Here is a 26,397-nt window from a genome sequence, read left to right as displayed (position 1 = left end):
GGTCCAGCCCCGGTATCTCCACCTGTGAAAGTAGGAAACTGCTGGAAATACACAACAGGACGGGTAGCCTTTGACAAACAATTAAACCGAGGTTACAGACTCTCTCCCTTCACCTGCCCTTTGCGGGACACTTGTTCCCCTTTAATTTTACAGACTGACTGAGTTCACTAACCGCGGGGAGAGAGTAGGTGTCTCCGCGGCCCCACTGTGCTAACATGGAAGATAACACGATGGGGATGTGGGGTGGTGGGTGGGGATCAGTGACATGTTTGTGTAAAGGGCAGCGGAGGAGAAGGATTGACAGCTGTCAGTGAGGGACAGAAGTTGTTTAAGGTGAGCCAACACATTCCCGATCAGCACCGAAGGCATTCACTGGTCTGTTGCCCTCTGCTTTACTTCTGGTCAGAGCGGTTTCTGCAGTGGAGCCGTTATCACGTTTGCTTTCCACGCAAAATGATCCCGTGCAGGAAGATTATGTTTAAACTTGCTGTGGATGAACAGCCATGGACGAGTTTATTCTCCTGTCAAAAGGGCGACAGTGGCTTCTCCCTTATTCTTTTATTGCTCTTTATTTCACTTCACTAAATAGATATATTTGAGTGAGAGAAATTGTTCCAGAGTGTCGCACACTTCATCTTTTCTTCCCCATTAAACACGTAAAATGAGGCCGGGGAATAAATACAGAAAACAAAGCAGAGGGATACAGACAAGAGGAAGAGAGAAGGGGAAATACTGTCCCCACCCAGAACTAATGCAGAAACCCCTCTGCTGCGCTCGGGGTGGCCACCCACAGCCTGGATACACTAACGTCCCAACAGCTCATTGACTGTCGGAGTGGGAACGTGCGGCGCTTCAGAAGACAGGTCGAAAAAGCAAAGTCACTGATTCAGTCCCATGTGCTTCTCTGACTGACACCGGGGAAACGGTGAGACAGATTTTGGAGCATAGGTCTGGTTATTGTGAAACAGCAAAGAAAATATTACGTCTGGAATTAAATAATTTAATGCGTATCCTGCTCGTTTAGTGGTTAGGCATTCACAGAGGGAGCCCGAGTTCGGAAAGTAACTTTTTAATTCAAACTTTTTTCAAATAATTACATGCAATTAATTAAACTCTGTGGGAGGTGGGGTGATTAAAACATCACCGATCAGAAAGAAATTGCCCGCGGGAATCGTCCAACCGGAATTTTTGGGCTAATATTCCCACCCGAATTGTTTTGCAGACTTACAGTCAATACTTCAACAACTGAACTGTAATAATTTCAGGAGCTTTCATCATAGATGATATTTTACACCCTATCTGACTTAACACGCTCTGAATTTTTGAAATTGGTTTCAAATGTTCATTGCTCAGAAGACAAGGAACATGGGGTACTTTATTCAATTTATTTCACAGCAATTATATTCTAAAATAATGTTTTTGCCCCGGCTCGAACCTGGGACCTTTTGTGTGTGAGACAAACGCAATGACCGCTGCACTACAGACACCACTGCTAAACTCACTGCCCAGAGAGAAGTGTTAAGCCAGAAGGTGTAATTCTGAGTCCCTTTCTGTGAAAAAATCTTTTCACAAACATTTCTCTGACCGAAGCTGCACAATTAAAAAATGTTCTTTTCAAAGTCGTCAAACTCCCAAATTAACGCACCCCCCGAATCTTCTGGATCAGAAAGCTCTAGTTGTGCCGACTCAATGCATAAATCTGACTTTACTCACCCTGTGTTTTAGGAGATTGGTTTAAAATGTTCATTGCTCATAAGACACGGAACCTGGGGCTACTTTTGTTCAATGTATTTCACAGCAAATATATTCTAAAATAAAGCACGCGCCCAGGCTCAAACCAGGGACATTTCATGTGGGAGGTGAACATGATAACGGCTACACTACGAAAACCTTTCCTTAACCCAGCCCCCGGTTCGTCATTTGTACCACAATTAAACCCAATGAGATCGGAATAAAAGTTCCTCACATGCTCATGGCAAAATAAATGGTAAAAGGTTTACAAAATAATTTATGTATTAATTAATGATGTTCAAGTCAATGATTCTTATTTTTTATACATGATTTGCATATAGATCTGTAAAATAAATTATCTCTTTTTTTTATAAGGTTTGAACTAAAAGTACAACTTCAGAGCGTGGGAATTGAACCCAGGACACAACGTAGAGAGCATGGACTCGTGACCACTCGACAACCAGGGACCGATATATCATTTTATTGCTGCATCTTTATAGTTAATGACATTATTGTCATTTTCAGTTCACTTGATTCACACCGAAACAGATTGTAACTGTTGTGTCTGCATGCCTGTTTACTGTGTGATGTCTGTAACACTGCTATGCAACACTGAATGTACTCTTACACTGTACACACCTGACCTACACCAGAGGATACTGCTGCTTGAGACCGATAGGTTACCTGCAACCCAGTATATAAAGGAGCTCACAGCTTGGTGTCCTCACTCGAGGAGCTTCAAATAAAGGACTACACGTCTACACAGTTTAAGTATCATACCCTGCCTGGTGGAGTCATTATTAAAGGTGCCGACAATAAACGTGATCTGAAATTCACGCCACTTGAGATCACATTCAAATGTACCACCGCAACACAGGTTCGATTCTTGGTCAGAGAGATAATATTTACAACACAGTTTTCAAACTAATAGCCCTAAATAAATGTCAACATGCAGCAAATATGAAAAAATGAATTTATTTAATCATGTTCAATTAACCGATAACTTTTTTTTGCAGAATTAAAGAAATGATAATATGGTTACTGAGGGATAGTGGTACATAAGAACATAAGAACAGAAGAATTAGGAACAGGAGTAGGCCATCTCGCCCCTCGAGCCTGCTTCGCCATTCAACAAGATCATGGCTGATCTGGCCGTGGACTCAGCTCCACTTATCCGCCCGCTCCTCATAACCCTTAATTCCCTTATTGGTTAAAAATCTATCTATCTGTGACTTGAATATATTCAAGGCGCTAGCCTCAACTGCTTCCTTGGGCAGAGAATTCCACAGATTCGCAATCCTCTGGGAGAACGAATTCTTTCTCAACTCGGTTTTAAATTGGCTCCCCCGTATTTTGAGTCTGTGCCCCCTAGTTCTAGGCTCCCCGACCAGTGGAAACAATCTCTCTGCATCTATCTTGTTATCCCTTTCAATATTTTAAATGTTTCTACAACATCCTTCTGAACTCCAACGAGTAAAGACCCAGTCTACTCAATCTATCATCATAAGGTAACCCCCTCATCTCCGGAATCAGCCGAGTGATCGTCTCGGTACCCCCTCCAAAGCTAGTATATCCTTCCTTAAGTAAGGTGACCAAAACTGCATGCAGTACTCCAGGTGCGGCCTCACCAATACCCTATACAGTTGCATCAGGACCTCCCTGCTTTTGTACTCCATGCCTCTTGCAATGAAGGCCAACATTCCATTCGCCTTCCTGATTACCTGTTGCACCTCCAAACTAACTTTTTGGGATTCATGCACAAGGACCGCCAGGTCCTTCTGCACCGCAGCATGTTGCAATTTCTCCCCATTCAAATAATATTCCCTTTTACTGTTTTTTTTCCCCAAGGTGGATGACCTCACACGTTCCAACATTGTATTCCATCTGCCAAATCTTAGCCCTTTCATTTAACCTATCTAAATCTCTTTGCAGCCTCTCTGTGTCTTCTACACAACCTGCTTTCCCACTAATCTTTGTGTCATCTGCAAATTTTGTTGCACTGCATTCTGTCCCCTCTTCCAGGTCATCTATGTATATTGTAAACAGTTGTGGTCCCAGCACCGATCCCTGTGGCACACCACTAACCACCGATTTCCAACCTGAAAAGGGCCCATTTATCCCATCTCTCTGCTTTCTGTTAGCCAGCCAATTCTCTATCTAGATTAATATATTTCCACTGACTCCGCGTACCTTTATCTTCTGCAGTAACCTTTTGTGTGGTACCTCATCGAATGCCTTTTGAAAATCTAAATACACCACATCCATCGGTACACCTCTATCCAACATGCTCGTTATATCCTCAAAGAATTCCAGTAAATTAGTTAAACATGATTTCTCCTTCATGAATCCATGCTGCGTCTGCTTGATTGCACTATTCCTATCTTGATGTCCCGCTATTTCTTCCTTCATGATAGTTTCAAGCATTTTCCCTACTACAGACATTAAACTAACCAGCCTATAGTTACCTGCCTTTTGACTGCCGCCTTTTTTAAACAGAGGCGTTACATTAGCTGCTTTCCAATCCGCTGGAACCTCCCCAGAGTCCAGAGAATTTTGGTAGATTATAACGAATGCATCTGCTATAACTTCCGCCATCTCTTTTACTACCCTGGCATTTCATCAGGACCAGGGGACTTGTCTACCTTGAGTCCCATTAGCCTGTCCAGCACTACCCCCCGAGTGATAGTGATTGTTTCAAGGTCCTTTCTTCCCACATTCCTGTGACCAGCAATTTCTGGCATGGTTTCTGTGTCTTCCATTGTGAAGACCGAAGCAAAATAATTGTTTAAGGTCTCAGCCATTTCCACATTTCCCATTATTAAATCCCCCTTCTCATCTTCTAAGGGACCAACATTTACTTTAGTCACTCTTTTCCGTTTTATATACCAGTAAAAGCTTTAACTATTGCTTTTTATGCTTTGCACAAGTTTACCTTCGTAATCTATCTTTCCTTTCTTTATTGCTTGCTTTGTCATTCTTTGCTGTCGTTTAAAATTTTCCCATTCTTCAATTTTCCCACTAACCTTGGCCACCTTATATGCATTGGTTTTTAATTTGATACTCTCCTTTATTTCCTTGGTTATCCACGGCTGGTTATCCCTTCTCTTACCGCCCTTCTTTTTCACTTGAATATATTTTTGTTGAGCACTATGAAAGAGCTCCTTAAAAGTCCTCCACTGTTCCTCAATTGTGCCACCGTTTAGTCTGTGTTTCCAGTCTACTTCAGCCAACTCTGCCCTCATCCCACTGTAGTCCCCTTTGTTTAAGCATAGTATGCTCGTTAGAGACACTACTTCCTCACCCTCAATCTGTATTACAAATTCAAGCATATTGTGAACACTCATTCCGAGAGGATCTTTTACGAGCTTCAATCATTCATTTTCTCTTTCCATGTGATGAACTTTTATCCCTATCTCGTTTACACAATGTATTTTAGGAGAATGGTTTAAAATTTTAAGTGCTTATTGTCATGTATTCAACCAACATTGTAACCCATATATAATCTGACCTCAGTTGTACACCATGAGAAAAATTACCACCAGGAGGTGAATTTGTGGGAGATACTCCTAACCTGGACCTTCAGGTATAAAAGGGGAAGCTCCACCCACTTTCATCACTTGAGTGCAAAGGAACAAAGGACAGGCCACAGACTGACCTTCTATCAAGCATGGGCCTCGTGTGCATTTATACTGTAGAGTACGGATCTATCAATGACGACAATAAATTGGGATTTTAACCACGTGAGCATGGCCGCTAGCAGAATAGATGAGAGATACTGTGTTAAGGAATGGTTGGGACAGAGAATCAACATTGTTGAAGCAGAACACAGTTCTCCAGGCAGACAAGGGCAATCGGGCATGCCCCAACATGTAGTCGAACCCAGAGTGGGAGTTCGACAGAGATAATGCCAAGCTGAACGGTGATTCACGCCATTGCAAGGGACAATGTGGCCAGTAATGGGGCCATCAACACTTGTTAATGGCACACTCAAGGACAGTCACAGGGGTTGTCAGGGACGATTGAGCAGCAAGGGATCTTTTGTTTCCAACAACAGCTCATGTTGGAGGCATGGAGGCACAAACTCAGCCGGAGTTTGCAGAGATGAGCAAAATGCCTACAGAAATTGCAGAAATGAACGCTGGGGGAAATCGCTGGAAGCTGAAGTTCAGTGAGTTCATGTGGAGCACGTATACAGTTCATACACCAGGATGCCACCGATAATGATGAAAGTGCTCCTCAGTGGCATCCCAGTATCAATGGAGCAAGACACGGGGGCTAGCCAGTCCCTGATGGGTATCAAATAGTTTGAAAAGTTGTGGGCGTCCAAGGCCAGTAGGGTCAAAATTATCACCGATTGACGCACAACTATGGACATACACCAAGGAGATCATTCCGGTGCTTGGCAGCGCCACTGTAATCGTGATCCACAAAGATTCGGAGAACAGGTTGCCACTCTGGGTTGTCCCAGGGGACGGTCCCGCACTACTGGGGAGGAGTTGGCTTGCTGTCATGAACTGGAAATGGGGCAATGTCAATGTTATTTCCTCTGTGGAGCGAGTATCATGCTCACAGATCCTGCACAAATTTGACTCATTATTTGAACCCGGCATTGGCACTTTCATGGGGGCCAAGGTAGTGTTTCACATAAAGCCGGAAGCCAAGCCAGAACACCACAAGGCCAGAGCGGTGCCATACGTGATGCGGGAAAAGATAGAAGGTGAATTGAACCGCCTGCTGAGGGAAGGTATCATTTTGCCAGTCGAATTCAGAGACTGGGCGAGCCCGATTGTACCGGTGTTCAAGGCGGATGGGTCGGTCAGGATATATGGTGATTACAAGGCCACCATCAATCGGGTGTCACTCCAAGACCAGTACCCGCTACCGAGAGTGGAGGACCTGTCGAAATCTCGACCTCCGAAAGGAATGACTCCGACACTTACAGCTCCGATAGAAGTTTACCTTTTAATTTACTTGCTCGCAAGGGGTAGGTTTCACTCAGTCAAGGGCTAAATGAACACCTCCGCAATGGTACAGCTTCACAAGATATTTATACAGTAAAACCCAAGTTCTGGCCTCTCCCTGTGTATTGCTCTGTCTCACAGTCGGTGAATACAGATAAAGAGTTAATTACTATATCCTGGTCCTGACATGGTGTCAAGGTATTTCCTTTTGTCAGGGTTATCAGAAAGCCAAACGGCTATTACTCCATGAGTCATAGGTAATGGGCTATCACCTGTCTTGTATTGTGTCAGGATTGTTTCAATTTCCTGGTCAGTTTATCTGTTTGCATCAAATGATTGACGTCTCAGAAAGAGATAATCGCGAGAAGATAAGGGTGGGGTGACATGGAACTCCTGTAGTGTAGGCAATAGGAGAGCACCATGGGAGGTTACTTGTCTCAGCATGACTTGTCTCCTAGCTGTCTGATAACCATCAGCCATCTAACAGCAGGTTTAGCTGTTTATGCAAGCTGGCTGCTAAAATGCAGAAAGTTCTGGAAGGGCCAGGACTCCATTTTAATCAAAAGGCACACAAATACCGTATGGTATCAGCTTAGATAAAAAAACATTTCCACAGACCTCTTTGCGATGCTATCCGGTGGCTAACTTTTTTCAAAATTGGACGTGACCTCAGCTTACATGACCCAGGAGCTGGCGAGAGAGTTGAAGAAGCTGACCACCATCATGACACACAAGGGGTTGTTTGAGTACAACAGATGTCCGTTCGGGATTCGCTCGGCCGCAGCGATCTTCCAACAAAATATGGAAAGCCTCCTCAAGTCGATTCCAGGGATGGTGGTTTTTCAGGACGACATCCTCATCACGGGTTACGATATTGAAGAACACCTCCACAACCTGGAGGAGGTGCTACGCAGACTGGACCGGGTAGGGCTGCGACTGAAAAAGGCGAAGTGCGTCTTCCTAACTCCAGAGGTAGAATTCCTGAGGATGAGGGTAGGAGTAGACGGGATGAGCCCTACTGCGTACAAGACGGAAGCAATCCAGAGAGCACCCAGACCCCGTAACACGACGGAGCTGCGTTTGTTCCTGGGACTCCCGAACTATTTGGTAACTTTCTTCCCAAATTGAGCACGCTGCTCGAGCCGCTACACGTGCTCCTAAGCAAAGGTCGCGAATGGGTCTGGGGGGACAGCCAGGACAGGGCTTTTAATAGAACACACAATTTGTTATGTTCCAACAATCTGTTAACGCGATATGACTCATGTAAGAAACTTGTGTTAACGTGCGATGCGTCGTCCTATGGTGTCGGGTGTGTGTTGCAGCATGTCAATGCCAAGGGTCAGTTACAGCCGGTAGCTTATGCCTCCAGAAGTCTGTCCCAGGCAGAAAGGGGCTTCGGGATGATAGAAAAAGAGGCGCTCGCATATGTATATTCGGTAAAGAAAATGCACCAATACCTGTTTGGCAGGAAATTTGAGCTGGAGACAGATCACAAACCCCTAATGTCACTTTTGGCCGACAACAAGGCCATAAATGCAAATGCATCGGTCCGCATACAGAGGTGGGCACTCACGTTAGCCACCTATGACTACACAATTCGGCACAGACCGGGCACTGAAAACTGCGCCGATGCACTCAGCAGGCTCCCACTAGCCACCACTGAGGGGGCTACCGAGCATGCTGCTGAGATGGTAATGGCTGTTGAAGCTTTCGGAAGCGAAGGCTCACCTGTGACAGCCCGTCAGATTAAAGTCTGGACAAATAGAGACCTGCTATTTTCTCTAGTCAAGAAATGTGTCCTGAATGGGTAGTGGGCAGCCACGTACAGGGCATGCCCCGAGGAATTTAAACCATTTCACAGGGGCAGGGATGAACTCTCGATTCAGGCTGCTTGCCTACTGTGGGGAAACCACGTAGTCATGCCCCAGATGGGCAGAGGGATGTTCATCAGAGAACTCTACAATGAGCATCCGGGCATTGTAATGATGAAGGCAATTGCCAGGTCACACGTTTGGTGGCCAGGGATAGATGCAGATCTGGAACTTTGTTTTCGCAGGTGCAACACGTGTGCCCAGCTGGGCAATGCGCCCAGGGAAGCCCCCCTTAGCCCCTGGCCATGGCCCGCCAAGCCTTGGTCACGCATCCATGATGACTACGCAGGTTCTTTCATTGGAAAAATGTTTTTGGTTGTAGTAGACGCCCACTCCAAATGGATCGAGTGTGATATTTAAAATTCAAGCACATCCTCTGCCACGGTAGACAGTCTACGGGCAATGTTCGCCGCCCACGGTCTACCAGACATCTTGGTCAGCGACAATGGTCCAGGACTTCATGGCAGGCAATGGAATTAACCATGTCAGAAAGGCACCGTTCAAGCCAGCCTCAAACGGCCAGGCAGAACGAAAAGTGCAGATAATCAAACAGGGGATGCTTAGAATCCAAGGGGGTTCCCTACAAAGCCAATTATCACGCCTCCTGTTGGCCAATAGATCCCGACCACACTCGCTCACAGGGGTTCCACCCGTGGGGCTGCTAATGATAAGGACGCTCAAAAGCCGTTATCCCTTATACACCCCACCATGAAAGAAATTGTTGAGAGCAGGCGCCAATCACAATATAACTACCATGACAGGAATGCGAGGGCACGATATATTGGTGTAAACGACCCTGTTGTTGTCCACAACTACACTGCAGGGCCTAAATGGCTCGCAGGCACTGTGTTTGCCAAAGAGGGCAATAGGATTCTGGTAGTTAAACTTACCAATGGACAAATCTGCCGCAAACACGTGGATCAAACAAAAAGGAGGTTCAGCAACCCCATAGAAGAAGCAGAGGAAGAACACGATATAGAGTTCACTCCAGCACAGGTGACCGAACACCGGAACCGAAGGGAGGAGAGCCCAGTCACTGTGGGCAGTCCGGATAGGCCTGAGGCACTGCAAACAGCAGACACACAGGCCAGCGCCCAACAACCGGAGCCCCAACTTAGGCGCTCTACAAGAGAGCGTAAACCACCAGAAAGACTCAACTTGTGATCCCAAAAAGACTTTGGGGTAGGAGGTGATGTCATGTATTCAACCAGCATTGTAACCCAAGTATAAACTGACAAGTTGTACACTGTGAGAACAATGACCACTAGGTGGTGAACTTGTGGGAGGCACTGCTAACCTGGACCTTCAGGTATAAAAGGGGAAGCTCCACCCACTTTCATCACTTGAATGAAAAGGAATAAAGGACAGGTCACAGACTGACCTTCTCTCAAGCATGGGCCTCCTGTGCATTTATATTGTACAGTAAGGACGTATCACTTATGACTCCAGGAACCCGGTGCAACTTTTGTTAAAATTAACAGGACCGGCTATTTCACAGAAAACATCTTCTCTGACATCATGTTTTTAGATCATGCACTGGTCGATCATTCTTCGCTGCAAAGTGGATGAACTGACCCTTCCCCACATTGAACCCCAGTAATCACAGTTGATGGGATATTTAATAGAGGTTTTCAGAATTATGGGGAAACTGCTTCCACGGGCAGGAGTGTCGGTAACCAGAGGACAAAGACAAGATAATTGGTAAAAGGAAAAATCCGGGGCGGGGGATGTAGGGTGAGGAGATGTATTTTTACCTGCTCCTGATCCTTACATGTTTATGATCTTATGACTTTTCACAAGAGAACAATCTCGCCCCTGAGCATGTATGAGGAGAAAGCTCCAGAAAATATTCAATATTCCCACCTGGTGAGCTTTCGCGTGTGAGGCGAACATGTTAACCGCTACACTGCGGAAACATCTCCACTTTCAGCACCCGGTCAGACGGAAATGTTAAGCGAGCAGGTGAACTGCTGAATCCCACTTTAAAGGAGTTGGTCGTGGTTCCAAGCAAATGGGTTTTGCTTAATGACGATGATAAAGAAGTGGGACTCGAACCCACACTTCCAGAAAAAACTGCAAACTGAACACAGCACCTGAGACCGCTCGGCCATCCTGACTATTTCATGCTGTATGTGGCCATCTGCAGGTTGATTTTGAACTTTTGTATCCTGTCACATGAAATAAATGAGGGCAGCAGGCGTATCTCTGCCTGACACCGGGGAAACAGTGAGACAGACCTTGGAGCAAGAGTCTGGTTGTTGTAAAACAGCAAAGAAAATATTAATTCTGGAATTATCCAAAAGCAATGTGACCCCGACGTGAAATAATCCGGGGCTCAAGTTTTGCCAGTATTTTCACAACTTAATGTTGCAATGTGAAACAATGCAGGAAATCAGTGGTGAAGATAAAATCCCACGGTGCTCATTTTGAAATTCAACACAGTACGATTTGAAATAAAGTGAAAGAATTTTACAGTAAAAAGATTTAGAAGTGTTACTTGTATTTGTGTTTTGAATTAAACTTTGTGGCGTCTGACTCCCGTTCATGCCTCTGCTGAATAAGAAAGGAGGGTTTGACGTTGACCAGACTGCACTGCCCCTGATATTTGTGAGCTCATCCTTAAAATTCAGTGGTTTCTCGCCCTTTGATGGGCTGCAGTGTAGCGGATATCACGTTGGCCTCACACGCGAAAGGTCCCCGGTGGATCCGTTTTCTCTCACTGAAAGTTATCCATTTATTGAAGTGAAATACAGAGCAATTAAGGAATAAGGGAGCCCTTTTGCCAGGAGAATAAATAGCAAATAAAAACAGCAAATGTCTGAAAATCTCATCAGGTCAGGCATCATTTGCCAGGAGACTAAACTTGCCTCCGATTCTTCATCCACAGTAAGTTTAGGGAAATTCCAACATCCTGGGCCCGTACAAAGTTTCTAGGGATTGCGGGATTTAAGCATATCTTGCCCAGCAAATATCCTCAAAATCCTTGCAGCTGAAAAAGCAAGCGCATAGCGCAATTTTACAGGCGCAACTGTTTAAAAACACTCATAACCACAATAAAATAAAATAAAATAAACACAATGTATTGTGAAAAACTCTGCCAACGAAGCTAAGTTTATTTTTAACCCAAATTACATAGCTTAAAAAAAATTGGAACTACCTTGTTTTTTTCTAATGCGTTTATTAACTTTAATTTCAATTAATTTAATTCTCTGAGGTCTGTTTTTTATTATTTCTCAGTGTGTGTGTGTTTTTTGTTCTCATGAATAGCACTGAGAACTCGTAGGTACGCGAGTCTCATTGCTATTAATGGGAAAGCTGTGGAATACGTACCTGATTGGCTGAGCAGTCACACGTGGGATCCCTCCGGACGGGAGTGTGCTTCGCAGCGCGGGAAGAGAAGGCCTCCCCAGTGGAATCCATGATGCCTCCTAGACCACCAGGTAGGTTCGTAAAACATCTCCGGTCGGAAGGGAATTGTCCGCGGGAAGCCTCCAACTGGAATTTTTGGGCCAATATTCCCACCCGGATTGTTTTGCAGACTTACAGTCGAGACTTCAAAAACTGAACTGGAATAATTTCAGGAGCTTTAATCATCGATGACATTTTACACCCTATCTGACTTAACACACTCTGTATTTTATGAGATTGGTTTAAAATGTTCATTGCTCATAAGACAAGGAACCTGGGGTACTTATGTTCATTTTATTTCACAGCAAATATATTCTAAAATGATATTTCTGCCTGGGCTTGAACTGGGGACCTTTTGTGTGTGAAAGACTAACATGATAACTGCTACACTGCAGAAACCGCTGCTTAACTGCCTGCCCAGAGAGAAGTGTGAAGCCAGAAGGTGTAATTCTGAATCCCTTTCTGTGAAAAAATCATGACACAAACATTTCTCTGACCGAAGCTGCACAAGTCAAAAATGTTCCTTTCAAAGTCGTTAAACTCCCAAATTTCCGTGTCCCCCGAATCTTCTGAATCAGAAAGCTCGAGATGTACCGACTCAATCCATAAATAACAAATAAAAACAGAATAGCTGGAAATCTCAGCTGGTCAGACAGCATCAGCGTTTTTACCAGGAGACTAAGCTCACCTCCGATTGTTCATCCACAGCAAGTTTAAACATAATATAGAATCATGGAACGGTTACAGCACGGAAGTAGTCCGTTCGGCCTGTCGAGCCCGTGCCGACTCTCAGCTAGTCCCACTCCTCCGGCCTTTACCCGTACCCCTGAGATATTTTTCCTTCAGATACTTATCCAAATCCATTTTGAAAGATAAGATTAATTCGGCCTCTGCCACCCTTTCAGGCTGCACATTCCGGATCCGAACCACTCGCTGCCAAATGGCCTCCTCCTGTTCTAATGTTCCTGTGTATAAAGTCTGGGAAACACGAGATCAATTCCTGCCACTCTCACAGCCTTCCTAAATATAGCACCGTCATTCTATTCTCGTAAAACCAGCTCCTGAAGTATCGGCCAGCTGTGTTGGTTGGTGCTCTGGTTATGTACCTTAGACAACATCTATCACTGTGTGTCTGTAGTGTCGTGGTTATCATGTTCCCCAAACACACCAAAGGTCCCCGCGTGGAATCATTTTGAAAACTTTCAAATGGACCGAATGGCCGACCCCTGTTCCTAATTCTTACGTTCTTATGATCTTATGTCCTTTCACTGGAGAACAATCTCTCCCCTGAACATGCTTGAGGAGAAAGTTCCAACAAAATATTTCCACCCGGTGAGCTTTCCCGTGTATGAGGCAAACGTGTTAAACGCTACACTGCGGACACATCTCCACTTGCAGCACCAGGTCAGAAGGAAATGTAAAGCGAGCAGCTGAACTGCTGAATCCCACTTTTAAGGACTTTGTCGTGGTGTCAGAACAAATTCTGGGTGAGCCTCCATTTGCCGGCGAAGTTTGAACTTGCGGTGAGAACTTTTGCAAAGAATGACTTGCATTTTTACGTGGCCTTTCAACAACTCAGGATGCCCCAAGTGATTTAAAGTCAATGAAGTACCGATGGAGCCTTGTAATGTGGGGAAAGATGTGCCCCAATCACCCCACACGCATCTGAACTCTTTCAGAAGCAGGAGAGTGTGTAACCTGGGTCTATAACATAAAGTAATGTGCTCATTAACGATTAAAGCCCATTATTAATCCTCTCACACACCTCAGTTATATTTATGCAATGCATCGATGGAAACTTCAACAACTGAACTTTACTGCGTTAAGGAACTTTAATCATTGATGAAGTTTTATCCACTATCTGATTTTACACACACTGTATTTTAAGAGAGTGAGTTAAAATGCCCATCGCTCATGATACAAGGAACCTGGGGCGACTTTTTAAAATGTATCCCACAGAAAAATATTCGCTAAAATAATGTTTCTGTCCGTGCTCAAACCGAAGATATTTCACAGGTGCGGCGAAGGTGATAACCGTTACACGACGGAAACCTCTGCTGACACCTCGAAAAAAAGCATCCTGCAGCGCTGGCTCACTTCCCAGCAGCAGATCAAAGCCGCAAACAAACCCATCGATTATTCCCACTTCCCCACCTCCACAGATACTGCCCGACCTGCTGAGTGTTTCCAGCATTTTCTGTTTTTACTGAATACACAAACACAGGTATTCGTTCAAAATCAAACTGGAGGTGGCCACACACAGATTAAACAGAGCCAGAGAGACAGACAGGATTGGGAAACACAGCGAAATGGGACGGAACCAGCAGGCGCTTCACCGACAGGGAACGTGATTTACATAATCCTTGCTAGCTCAGTAGATCCAACATGAGGCTCTTATTCTCAGGGTTGTGAGTTTGAGCCCCAGGTTGGGTGAATCATTATTGTTAAATTTTATGTCGCTTTCTCGGGCAAACTTTATTAATTTACCGATCAGCTTCTTTTGCACAGTGAAAGAAATGTTACCTGAGGGAAAGTCGATAATTGAATAATTGGTTCTGTGTTTTGCATGTTAACTGTTGAACCAGATCCCATTTTACACACTGTACTTCAGGCATCTGATTCAGAATGTTCATTGCAACATGAACGTGCCCCTGGGGAAACAGTGAGACAGGTTTTAGAGCAAGGGTCTGGTTATTGTGAAACAGCAAACACAATATCAATTCCGGAAGAACAACAGCTAAATTAACTGATTTGAACACGCAGCCTCCTGATCGGGAGTTAGACCCGTAACCGTTGGACCACGATTTCCAGATTCTACAACAGTCCCAGCGGATCGGAAGGTAGAAAATGTAACATCGCTATTCAAGAAAGGAGGGAGAGAGAAAACCGGGAACTACAGGACAGTTAGTCTGCCATCAGTCATCGGGAAAATGCTGTAATCCATTGTCAAGGAAGTGGTGTCAGGGCACTTCGAAAATTATAACATGATTTGACAGAGTCAACATGGTTTTATGTAAATGTCATGGGCAGTTACAGAAAATAATCAAATAAAACTAATGTTAAGCTGGCCTTCATATCTCGCGAACTCGATCACCAGCAAGTGATCAGGAAGGCCAATGGAATCTTGGCCTTTATTGCAAAGGGGATGGAGTATAAAAGCAGGGAAATCTTGCTACAGTTATACAGCGTATTGGTGAGGCAACACCTGGAATACTGCATGCAGTTTTGTTTTCCATATTTACGAAAGGATATACTTGCTCTGGAGGCAGTTCAGAGAAGGTTCACTTGTCGATTCCAGAGTTGAGGGGGTTGACTTCTGAGGAAAGGTTGTTTAGATTGGGCCTCTACTCATTGGAATTCAGAAGAATGGGTCGTAATCTTATCCAAATGTATAAGATTATGAGGGGGCTCGACAAGGTGGATGAAGAGAGGATGTTTCCACTGGTGGGGGAGACAAGAACGAGATCTTAGAATAAGGGGCCGCCCATTTAAAACTGAGGTGGGGAGAAATTTCTTCCCTCAGAGGGTTGTAAATCTGTGGAATTCGCTGCCTCAGAGAGCTGTGGAAGCTGGGACATTGAATATATTTAAGACAGAAATCGATAATTTCTTAAATGATAAGGGGATAAGGGGTTATGGGGAGCAGGCAGGGAAGTGGAGCTGAGTCAATGATCAGATCAGCCATGATCTTATTGAATGGCGGAGCAGGGTCGAGGGACGGTGTGGCCCACTCCTGCTCCTATTTCTTATGTTCGTATAACTGGAACACACGGGGACAGATGTTCTGTGCAGCTACACAAAGCCCTGGTTCGACCTCACTTGGGGGACTGTGTTCAGTTCTGGTACCGCACAGGCAGCATCTGCTTTTTTGCCAGGAGACGAAACTCGCCTCCGATTGTTCATCCACAGCAAGTTTAAACATAATGTTCCCGCCTGGGATAGAACCAGGAAATTTTCACATGTAAAACAAACGTGATAACCGCTACACTACAGAAACCTCTGTTACAAGCAGCACAACAGAGGGGAGCTGAACAGTGAGCTCCCTCGGTGCTGATCGGGACCGATGCTGATGTGGAAGCAAGTCATCCTCGACTCCGGGGGACTGCCTCAGAAGAAGAGAGGAGGATCAGGAATGTGTTGGCTCACCTTAAACAACTTCTGTCCCACACTGAAAGCTCTCAATCCTTCTCCTCCGCTGCGCTTTACAGAAATGTCACATAATTACCACCCACCATGTTCACTTCCACATCCTCACAGTGGGCCACAGAGACTCCTGCCCTCTCCCCGTGATCAGCGAACTCACCCATTTTGTAAAGTTACACCCGGAACAAGTGTCCCGCAAAGGGCAGGAGAAGCCAGAGAGTCTGTAAACTCAGTGTGTAACAGGAGGTAACGGGGTTATTAACGGTGATTACAGCAATTCATCATCATAGGCAGTCCCTCGAAATCGAGGAAGACTTGCTTCCACTCTAAAAGTGAGTTCTCAGGTGACTGAACCGTCCAATACAGGAATTACAGTCTCTGTCACAGGTGGGACAGACAGTGGTTGAAGGAAAGGGTGGGTGGGACTGGTTTGCCACACGCTCCTTCCGCTGCCTGTGCATGTGTTCTGCATGCTCTCGACGATGAGACTCGAGTTACTCAGCACCCTCCAGATGCTCTTCCTCCACTTAGGGTGGTCTTTATCCAGGGACTCCCAGGTGTCGGTGAGGATGTTTCATTTTATGAAGTGGCTTTCAGGGTCCTTCAAACATTTCCCCTGCTCACCTGGGGCTCGCTTGCCGTGCAGGAGTTCCGAGTAGAGCGCTTGCTTTTGGAGTCTTGTGTCAGGCATGCAAACAATGTGGCCCGTCCAACGGAGCTGGTCGAGTGTGGTCAGTGCATCGGTGCTGTGGATGTTGTCCTGATTGAGGACGCTAACGTTGGTGCGTCTGTCCACCCAGGGGATTTGCTGGATTTTGCAGAAACATCATTGGTGGTATTTCTCCAGCGACTTGAGGTGTCCACTGTATAATGTCCATGTCTCTGACCAATACAGGAGGACAGGTATCACTACAACCCTGTAGACCATGAGCTTAGTGGCAGATTTGAGGGCCTGATCTTCGAACACTCTCTTCCTCAGGCGGCCGAAGGCTGCACTGGCGCACTGGAGGCAGTGTTGAACCTCGTCGTCGATGCCTGCCCTCGCTGATAATAGGCTCCCGAGGTATGCAATTATTCATCCTCTCACAGACCTCAATTATTTTCATGCGATAAACTGATTGAGAATAGAAAGAGGGTTAGTGCTCGGGATCTTAACCACTCGACCACCAAGGAAAAATTATGGTAATGGTATATATTATAAATATATATCTATATTAATAGAATCATAGAATCAGAAAGTTTCAGCACAGAGTGAGGCCATTTCAGCCCATCGTGTCCACACCAGCCGACCAAGAGCTATCCAGCCTAATCCCACTTTCCAGCTCTCGGTCCAGAGCTCTGTAGGTTGTGGCACTTTAAGTGCACATCCACGTATCTTTTAAATGTGGTGAGGGTCCCTCCCTCTACCACCCTTTCAGGCATTGAGTTCCAGACCCCCACCACCCTCTGTGTGATGAAATGTCCCCTCATATCTCCTCTAAACCTCCCCCTATTACTTTAATTCTACGCCCCCTGGTTGTTGACCCCTCTGCCAAAGGAAACAGGACCTTCCTATCCATTCTATCCAGGCCCCTCAATTTTATACACCTCAATCAGGTCTCCACTCAGACGCCTCTGCTGCAAAGAAAACACATTCAGCATCTCCAAACTATCCTCATCGCCAAAATTCTCCAGATCAGGCAACATTCTCGTAAATCTCCTCTGCTCCCTTTCCAGTGAAAACACATCTTTCCTGTAATGTGGTGACCAGAACTGCACGCAGTACTCCATCTGTGGTGTAGTCAGTGTTTTGTACTGTTCAAGCATAACCTCTTTGCTCTTGTATTCCATTCCTTGACTAAAAAAGGCAAGTATTCCATATGCCTTCTTAACCACATTAACTACCTGGCCTGCTACCTTCAGGGATCTGCGGACCTGCACTCCAAGGTCCCTTTATTCCTCTACACTTTTCAGTGTCGTACCATTTAATGTGTATTCCCTTGCCTTGTTAAATCTCCCCAAATGCATTACCTCACACTTATCCGGATTGAATTCCATTTGCCACAGTTCTGCCCAACTGACCAGTACATTGATCATCAACATCATAGGTGGTCCCTCGATCGAGGACGATTTGCTTCCATGAGTTCACAGGTGTTTCGATGAAGGACCCGATGTTCCAGTCCTGATTCCAATTGAGTGAGTGGAAGATGCCTTTGTGTGGATTTTTTTAACGTGGGGTGACCGTTGCAAACCAGTCACCACACGGGCTTGACAGAGCTGGGTCTTGGTCCAGTGGCAAGGGTTAACCAAGACGACAGGAGACCAGCTCTGCTGCATGGACCCAGTGCCCACTCATATCACAGTGTGGGCTGGGCCCGTGCTGTCCCTGGGCCCTCGGCTCTTCTGGGCCCCGTCCCCTCATCTGTCGCACCTCCTCCACGATCTGTCGCCGCTCCTCCACCATAAACATTCACCGCATCTCGCCACAAACACTCACCGCTCATCCGCCCCGACCTTCCCACTCCTCTTTACCTGGGCCCTGCCGATGTTCCTGCTCACGCTCCAAAATGACGACCAGGGTTTTGATGACGTCACCCAGACGCCCATTTCAAAAACGTCGGTATATGTTCAAATACCTTAAAAATGTTATCATATATGTAATAAAGCTTGAAGCACCTCCCGGAATTCCTTCTCAGATGGGATTATGGTTTGTTGATCCAGATTCCAGAATCCATGGAGAGATGTTACCCGTGGTATAAGGTGGTGTGGCTGGATTCCGATGGACTGCATGGATAGCTTACCAACTTCGCTTGTTGTTTTAGTATCATCGCGCTGGTCACTCGGAGAAGTGTGAAGTGGTGGGAGGATCAATGTGGCCAGGATTCGTGTCCTGGTCAATATTTATCCCTCAATCAACATCACAGAGACAGATGATCTGGTCATCATCACACTGCTGCCTATTGGAGCCGGCCGTGTGCAAATTGGTGGCTGTGTCTCCCACACTACAAGAGTGACCGCACTTCAAAAAGTACTTCATTGGCTGCAAAGCGCCTTGAGACATCCATTGATATCTTCCTGCAGTCCGCCACTTTCTTCTTCATTATCAACCACTCAGCCTGTTTTAGTGTCATCTGCAAACTTCTTACTCATACCCTCAACATTTCAGTCCAAGTCATTGATGTATACCAAAAAAAGCAAATGACCCAGCACTGAGCCCTGCAGAACGCCACTGGATCACAAAATCACCCATCAACCATTACGCTTTGATTCCTGCCTCTGAACAAATTTTGGACCAAACTTCCACTTTGCCCTTGAATCCCATGGGCTTTTACATTCGTAACCAGTCTGCCAAGTGAGACCTTGTCAAAAGCTTTGCTAAAGTGCATATACATTACATCATACCACTGCCCTCATCAACCCTCCTAGTTACCTCCTCGAAAAATGCAATCTATTTAGTCAGACACGACCTTCCCTTGACAAATTCATGTTGACTATCCTTGATTAATCTATGTCTTTCCAAATGAAGATTTATCCTGTCCCTCAGGATTTTTACAAATAATTGTAAAAGGTTCGACTGGCCAGCTTGTATTTACTCAATCCCTTTCTCCATTTTTAAACAAAGGTACAACGTTAGCAGTGCTCCAATCCTCTGGCCCCGCACCTGTAGCCAGTGAGGATTGGACAATGGTGGTCAGAGCCTCTGCTATTTCCTCTTTTGCTGCTCTTATCAGCCTGAGATACATTTCATCCGGGCCTGGGGATTTATCCACTTTCGAAGCTGCTAAACCACCAATACTTCCTCTCTCACTATGTTTATTTCATCTAATATTTCACACTTCTCCATCCTCATTGCAAAGTCCACATCGCCCCTCTCTTTTGTGAAATCAGATGCAAAGTATTCATAAAGAATCCTACCCACGTCTTCCGCCTCCGCGTACAGATTCCCTTTATGGACTCCAATAGGCCCCACTCTTTCTCTACTTATCATCGTGCTCTTAATGTATTTGTAAAATATCTTTGGGTTTTACCAGATTTAATTGCCAACATTCTCTCATGCTCTCTCTTTGTTTTCCTGATATATTTTTAATTGCACCTCTGCACCTCTAGAGTTTCTGCAGTATTGAGTTATCGGTATCTGTCATAAGCTTCCCTTTTTTTCGTAACTTTCCCTGTATGTCCCCTGACATCCCGGGAGCTCTAGATTTGTTAGTCCCACCTTTGATTTAAGGGAACATACTTGCTCTGTACCCTCAGGATCTCCTCCTTGAATGCCTCCCACTGCTCTGACACTGATTTACCAGCAAGTAGCCGTTCTCAGTCCACTTTGGCGAAATTCCTTCTCAGCTCAGCAAAATTGGCTTTATCCCAATTGAGAACTTTTATTCCTGGTCCCCTTTGTACTTTTCCATAACTACCCTAAACCTTACTGAGTCTGATCTCTCGCACCAAAATGCTCTCCCACTGATACCCCTTCTACCTGCCCCTCTTCGATCACAAGACCCAGTCCAGAACCGCCCCTCCCTTGATGGGCTTGTTACATACTGGATAAAGAATTTCTCCTGAATGCATTTTAGGAATTCTCCACCATCTGTACCATTCACACTATCATTTTCCCAGTTAATATTCGGGTAGTTAAAATCCTCCACTATTACAGCTCGATAGGTTTTTCACTTCTCAACATTCTGCCCATATACTTGTTTTTCTATCTCGCTCGAACTACCTGGGGGTCTATAGTGCACTCCCAGTATCGTGATCGCCCCTTTTTTGTTCTTTAATTCAACCCACATGGCCTTGTTTGATGACCCCTCTAACACATCTTTCCTCTTCACAGCTGCAGGATCCGTCAATAATCTCTCACAACTCAACTGAAAGCAGCTCGAATGTGCAGCTTTGAGAGGGGCTTTCTGCACCGTCAGGGCTGGAAACTGCAGAGTTTGAATGTGTACCGAACTGTAAAGAGTATTCAACAAATATAGCAGGGCTGGGAGACATTGTGCTTTGTTAATATTGAACAAGAAATGCACATTATTCAATGCTTCTCATATTTAACTGAGCACGTTTTCAGCTGGTTTTGAAACGGGAACCTTTTGCATGTTCAGCGAATGTGATGACCACTACACTACGGAACCCACGCTTTCAAAGCAGACTGCAACCTGAGTGCAGCAACTTAGACCGCTCGGCCATCATGACTGCTCAATATTATGTGTGGCCATCTGCAGTTTGATTTTCAACTTTTGTGTCCTGTCGCATGAAATAAATGAGGACAGCAGGCGTATTTCTGCCTGACAGTGAGACAGACCTTGGAGCAAGGGTCTGGTTATTGCGAAACTGCAACGAAAATATTAATTCTGGAATTACCCAAAAGGACAGGGACCTCAACATGATTTAAACATGCAACTTTCTGATCAAGAGGCAGACACACCACCGCTGCATCACGAGGCCTAAACACTGAGTCTGAGATGTTCGTCGATATGAATGTTCTGCAATAAAAGGGGCTTTAAAATCCCCGCCCATTCCCACTGGGTGTCAGAAGCTGCGCTCACCTGCCAGTCACCATATGTTTATTTGTTAAACTTTTGTGTTGCTTTCACGGGATTGCATCATTAATTAACCCGTCACCTTCTTTTGCACAATGAAAGAAATGCAAACTGAGGGAGAGTCGATACTTTAATCAATAAATGCAGCAAATGCTGGAAATCTCAGCAGGTCAGGCAGTATTTGCTCGGAGACGAAACTCGGTTCAGATTGTTCATCCACAGCAAGTTTAAACATAATGCTCCCACTTGGGATCGAACCAGGGACCTTACACGTAAAAAGCAATCGTGACAACCACTACACTACAGAAACCTCTGGCAAAGCAGCTCCAACAGAGGGGAGCTGACCAGTGAGCTCTCTCTGTGCTGATCGGGAATGTGCTGGCTCACCTGAAACAACTCCTGTCCCACGCTCAAAGCTCTCAATCCTTCTCCTCCGCTGCCCTTTACAGAAATGGCACGGATCACCCAGCCACCGTGTTCACTTCCACATCCTCACAGTGGGGTCACAGAGGCTCCTACCGTCTCCCCGCCATCAGCGAACTCACCCAGTTTGTAAAATTAAACCCCGAACACCTGTCCGGCAAAGGGCAGGAGAAGCGGGAGAATGTGTAAGCTCGTTCTGTAACAGATAGTAGTGGGGTTATTAACGGCGATTACAGCAATCATTAATCCTCTCACACACCTCAATTATTTTTCTGCGATGAACTAATTGAGAATGGAAAGAAGTTTCATGCTCGGGATCTTAACCACTCGACCAGGGAACAGCTTCGATAATTTGTATGAATATAAAAATATATATTTATTTATGGACCTGAATATCAACGGCTAGCTGCCGAGACCTCATGGCGCGACGGTCGTGCATCTAACTTTGAGCGAGAGAAATTATTCCACAGTGACACCCATTTCATCTTTTGTTCCCTTTTAAACACTAGAAACTGAGACAGGGGAATAAATAGAGAAATAAAAGCACAGGGATACAGACAAGAGGAAGAGAGAAGGGGAAATAATGCCTCTAACCAGAACTAATGCAGAAACCCCTCTGCTGCGCTCGGGGTGGCCACCCACAGCCTGGATACACTAACGTCCCAACAGCTCATTGACTGTCGGAGTGGGACCGTGCGGCGCTTCAGAAGACAGGTCGAAAAAGCAAAGTCACTGAATCGATCTCATGTGCTTCTTCTGCCAAGAATAGCTACACACAAAAAATGCTTTTATAAAAGTTCCACCTTATCTCCAGGTTTGTCAAAAAGTTAGCTTGTTGTTCAAGGGGTATGATTCTCGTTTCTGGCTTGTTAATTGAAATTTGCGAGAGATCCCGGCCGAGCCCACTATTCTGCCGCCAATTTTGAAATTACATCGAACTTTTGCAAAGAACGATTTGCATTTCTGCAACACCTTTCAGGAACTCATGATGCCTTAAAGCGCTTTACAGTCGTTGAGTTATGTTTGAAGTGTTGTAATTTGGGGAAAGATGTGCCCAAATCACCCCACACGAACCTCAACTCTTTGCGAAGGAGTTCGGTGCAAATAATCAGGTGCCTCAGGGACATGGACTTTCTTTGAATGAGTTCTGCTTGTACCTGTATTCAAGCTTGAAACAGCAACTGGGCTTCCATCTCACGGGAGCAGCGTGTAGCGGTTAGCGAGTAGGTGACGAGGTTTGGGGTTGATGTGCGTCACTTTCAATCTTTGAAATTTCACGAAGCAAAGAAATGATGAATCCAACTGTCCCTGTAATCCTTTTGTTCAGGTTTAATCACAGGAATATCTGCAGTCAGGAGGTGAAAAGTAATTAAAACCTACGACTGGCTTCGGGACAATCAGAATACTTTGTCACAGACAAGGCACCGGAAGGCTGGAAGGTTGATCACACCGGTTGCGGGAGAGCTGGTTGGTGGTGACATGGAAGTGTCTGCAGTGTGCGGGACCAGACTGCTTCCATGCATCCACAATGAATGTCCCTCCCTTCATTTGGGAAAAGTACAACTGAGAGTGGAAATGTTCCATCCCGTTCGGAGCAATCTGAAGCTTTAATTGACTGACACCCTGGTTTGGGATGTCTTGCAATTTACATTGAAGTCAGTTTCTGTGGCGCAATGGGTTAGCACATTCGCCTATTAACCAAATGGTTGGTGGTTCGAGCCCACCCAGGGACGAAGCCTTTAACTGTTTTTCCTCGAGGATTCGGTGCCGCACAGTTCCAGGTTGTCATTGTGCGTTTTGGCTGCACGAATATATTCCGCAAACATTGCCAGCTGTGCTGTTATCCAGTGAGTTCCCACTCCAATACTTTTATGAACATTTAGTTCATGGAAAACGATAACAATTTTTTACATGGACCATGGTCCTCCATCCAGTCCATGAGAAATAAATTACGTTATTGTGTTTAAAGGAACTGGTTTAAATTGTCTGACCGATCGTTTTGGCTTTGCTCAGATTCTGAGAGTCAACAGTTTGCGAAGAATTATCTAATGGCCAATGCCAAGCACGAAAATGTCTCTCAGCATTTGTTCTAGGACTCTCTCAAATTCGCATTGTCCTGCGAGGCGCCTTAATTCGGCGACATAGCTCGCCACTTCCTGGCCCTCCGACCGTTGGCACGTGTAGAACCGATACCTCGCCATCAGAACGCTTTCTTTAGGATTTAGATGCTCGCAGACCAGCGTACACAATTCTTCACAGGATTTAGTTGTTGGTATCACCAGAGCTAAAAGATTCTTCATGAGGCCATAGGTTGCTGCCCCACAGACGGTAAGGAGGATCGCCCTTCATTTGGCAGCTTTCTCGTCCCCTTCCAGCTCATTGGCCACGAAGTATTGGTCGAGTATCTCCACAAAGGCTTCGCAATCGTCCACTTCTGAGAACTTCTCCAGGATACCAACTGTTCCTTGCATTTTTGCGTGGTTGTTCATTGTCTCGTCGCCAATTGATACGCTCAAAATAAAGGATGAAACTTAGTATTGTGAACAATGAGTAAGTGTGACCTTAGCTCCTTTAATAAGACTCCAGAGTACAGGTACCTCATGGGTGGCCTGCTTACATACCGTGCTCCCAAGGGATACTGGGATCCCTTGGGACTCCGACAGGTTGGCCCTCTGATGATGGTGTGTACAGGTTGTCAAGGGTTAAATACATAACACAAGATGTGTACAGAAATCAACCATCAAAAGCCCTGTCATTAACCGCAAAGGGTTTCCTACAATTTTCTGATCGCAAAGCGCTTTCAGTCCTTGTCCTTAAAATTGCAGACGCGGAAATTGTGGAGTTTAATGACTTTGAAAGGAGGACATTGTTGTTTGGTGCCGTTCTGGTCAGAGAAATGTTTGTGAAAGGAACTTTTTGCAGAGAGAGGGATTGAGCATTTCAGCTTGTTCCTGAACACTTCTCTCTGGGCACTGAGCTCAGCAGCAATTTCTGTCGTGTGGAGGTTATCACATTTCCTGCACACGTGAAAAGTTCCCGGTTCAAGCCTGCGCAGAAACATTATTTCTCAAACAAAAACTTGTCTGCAATAAAATTAAATAAAAGCTGTTTTGGATACATTGTTGAATGAGCAATGCACATTTAAAACCAGTCTCCTCCAATACAGATTGTGTAAAATCAGATCGGGGATAAAACTTCATCAAGGATTAAAGTTTCATGAATTAGAAACGTTCACTTTTTGAAGTTTTGACTGTCCCTGTTAGCATTTCATTCATTCTGTGAAACAACACTATCGGTTTACACCAGCAGATCTAAGCTGTATTTGAAACCCGCAAACAACTCATTAATTATTCGCTCTTCCCCAGTTCCAGAGCTCAGAGGGTTATTGTCCATCCCTGGGATACAAGCTGCCTCAGACCCGGACCAAAGGTCCCCGTACACCGAGCACAGGCTCAGGAAAACCCCGGGGGAGATGTTATCCCGGTCAATGGGCCTTCCAGCAGCCCTGAACAAGCGCCCGGTCTGAAATTTTCCAGAGTAATAACTTGTAACTGGAGCATCTAACAATAAGGACAGCCGAGCGGTCTGAGGCACTGCTTTCATTATTTGATTAAATTATCAATTCCCCCTCAGTTCGCATTTTTATCATTGTGCAAAAGAAGATCATGGGTTCATTAATGATATTGACCCACGAAAGCAACATAAAAGTTTAATGAAAAGTAATCGCCCAACGTGGGGCTCGAACCCACGACCTTGAGATTAAGAGTCTCATGCTCTACCGACTGAGCTAGCCAGGCTTCTCAGCATTTACCCTGTCAATCCCCTTCAGAATATTGTCTGTTTCAATGAGATCACCTCTCATTCTTCGAAACTCCAGAGAGTATCGGCATATTCTGCACAATCTCCAACCAAAGGACAGTCCTCTCATCCCAGGAATCGATCTGGTCAACCTCCGTTGTACCACCTCCAAGGCAAGTGTATCCTTCCTCAGAAAAGGAGACCAAAACTGTGCGCAGTGCTCCAGGTGTGGTCTCACCAGGGCCCTGTGCAATTGGTGCAAGATTTCCTGACTCTTGCACTTTGGGCGGAATATTCGGTGCTATGGTCCGAATATCCTGTTTTTCTGCAGATTCTTCGGTTGTCTAAAAAGTTCTTAAAATTCGACAGTCACTCGGCAAACATATTTGTATTTCCTTCAGTGTGCAACACTGATGAATGGATTAATGATGATTGAAACAATTATTCAGTATTTCGCAGACTTGAATTATTTTTGTCAGCTTGCTCTGTAAAAATGCTTTCCATGACCGGGAATCAAACCAGACCACGGCAGTGAGAACACCAAAC

The 26,397-nt window shown here is 45.3% G+C and overlaps 1 non-coding gene across 1 annotated transcript; it reads right to left on the bottom strand.

Annotated features, from left to right (window-relative positions):
* Positions 1-25,777: 25,777 nt before the first annotated feature.
* Positions 25,778-25,850, bottom strand: trnak-cuu (transfer RNA lysine (anticodon CUU)). The gene has a single exon. It is a non-coding gene; the product is annotated as a tRNA-Lys (tRNA).
* Positions 25,851-26,397: the final 547 nt, after the last annotated feature.

The sequence above is a fragment of the Pristiophorus japonicus genome, unplaced genomic scaffold, assembly GCF_044704955.1.
Source record: "Pristiophorus japonicus isolate sPriJap1 unplaced genomic scaffold, sPriJap1.hap1 HAP1_SCAFFOLD_52, whole genome shotgun sequence".
Classification (NCBI taxonomy): Eukaryota; Metazoa; Chordata; class Chondrichthyes; family Pristiophoridae; genus Pristiophorus; species Pristiophorus japonicus.
Note: the sequence above shows the minus strand (reverse complement) of the source record. Positions and strands in the feature narration are given on the sequence as shown.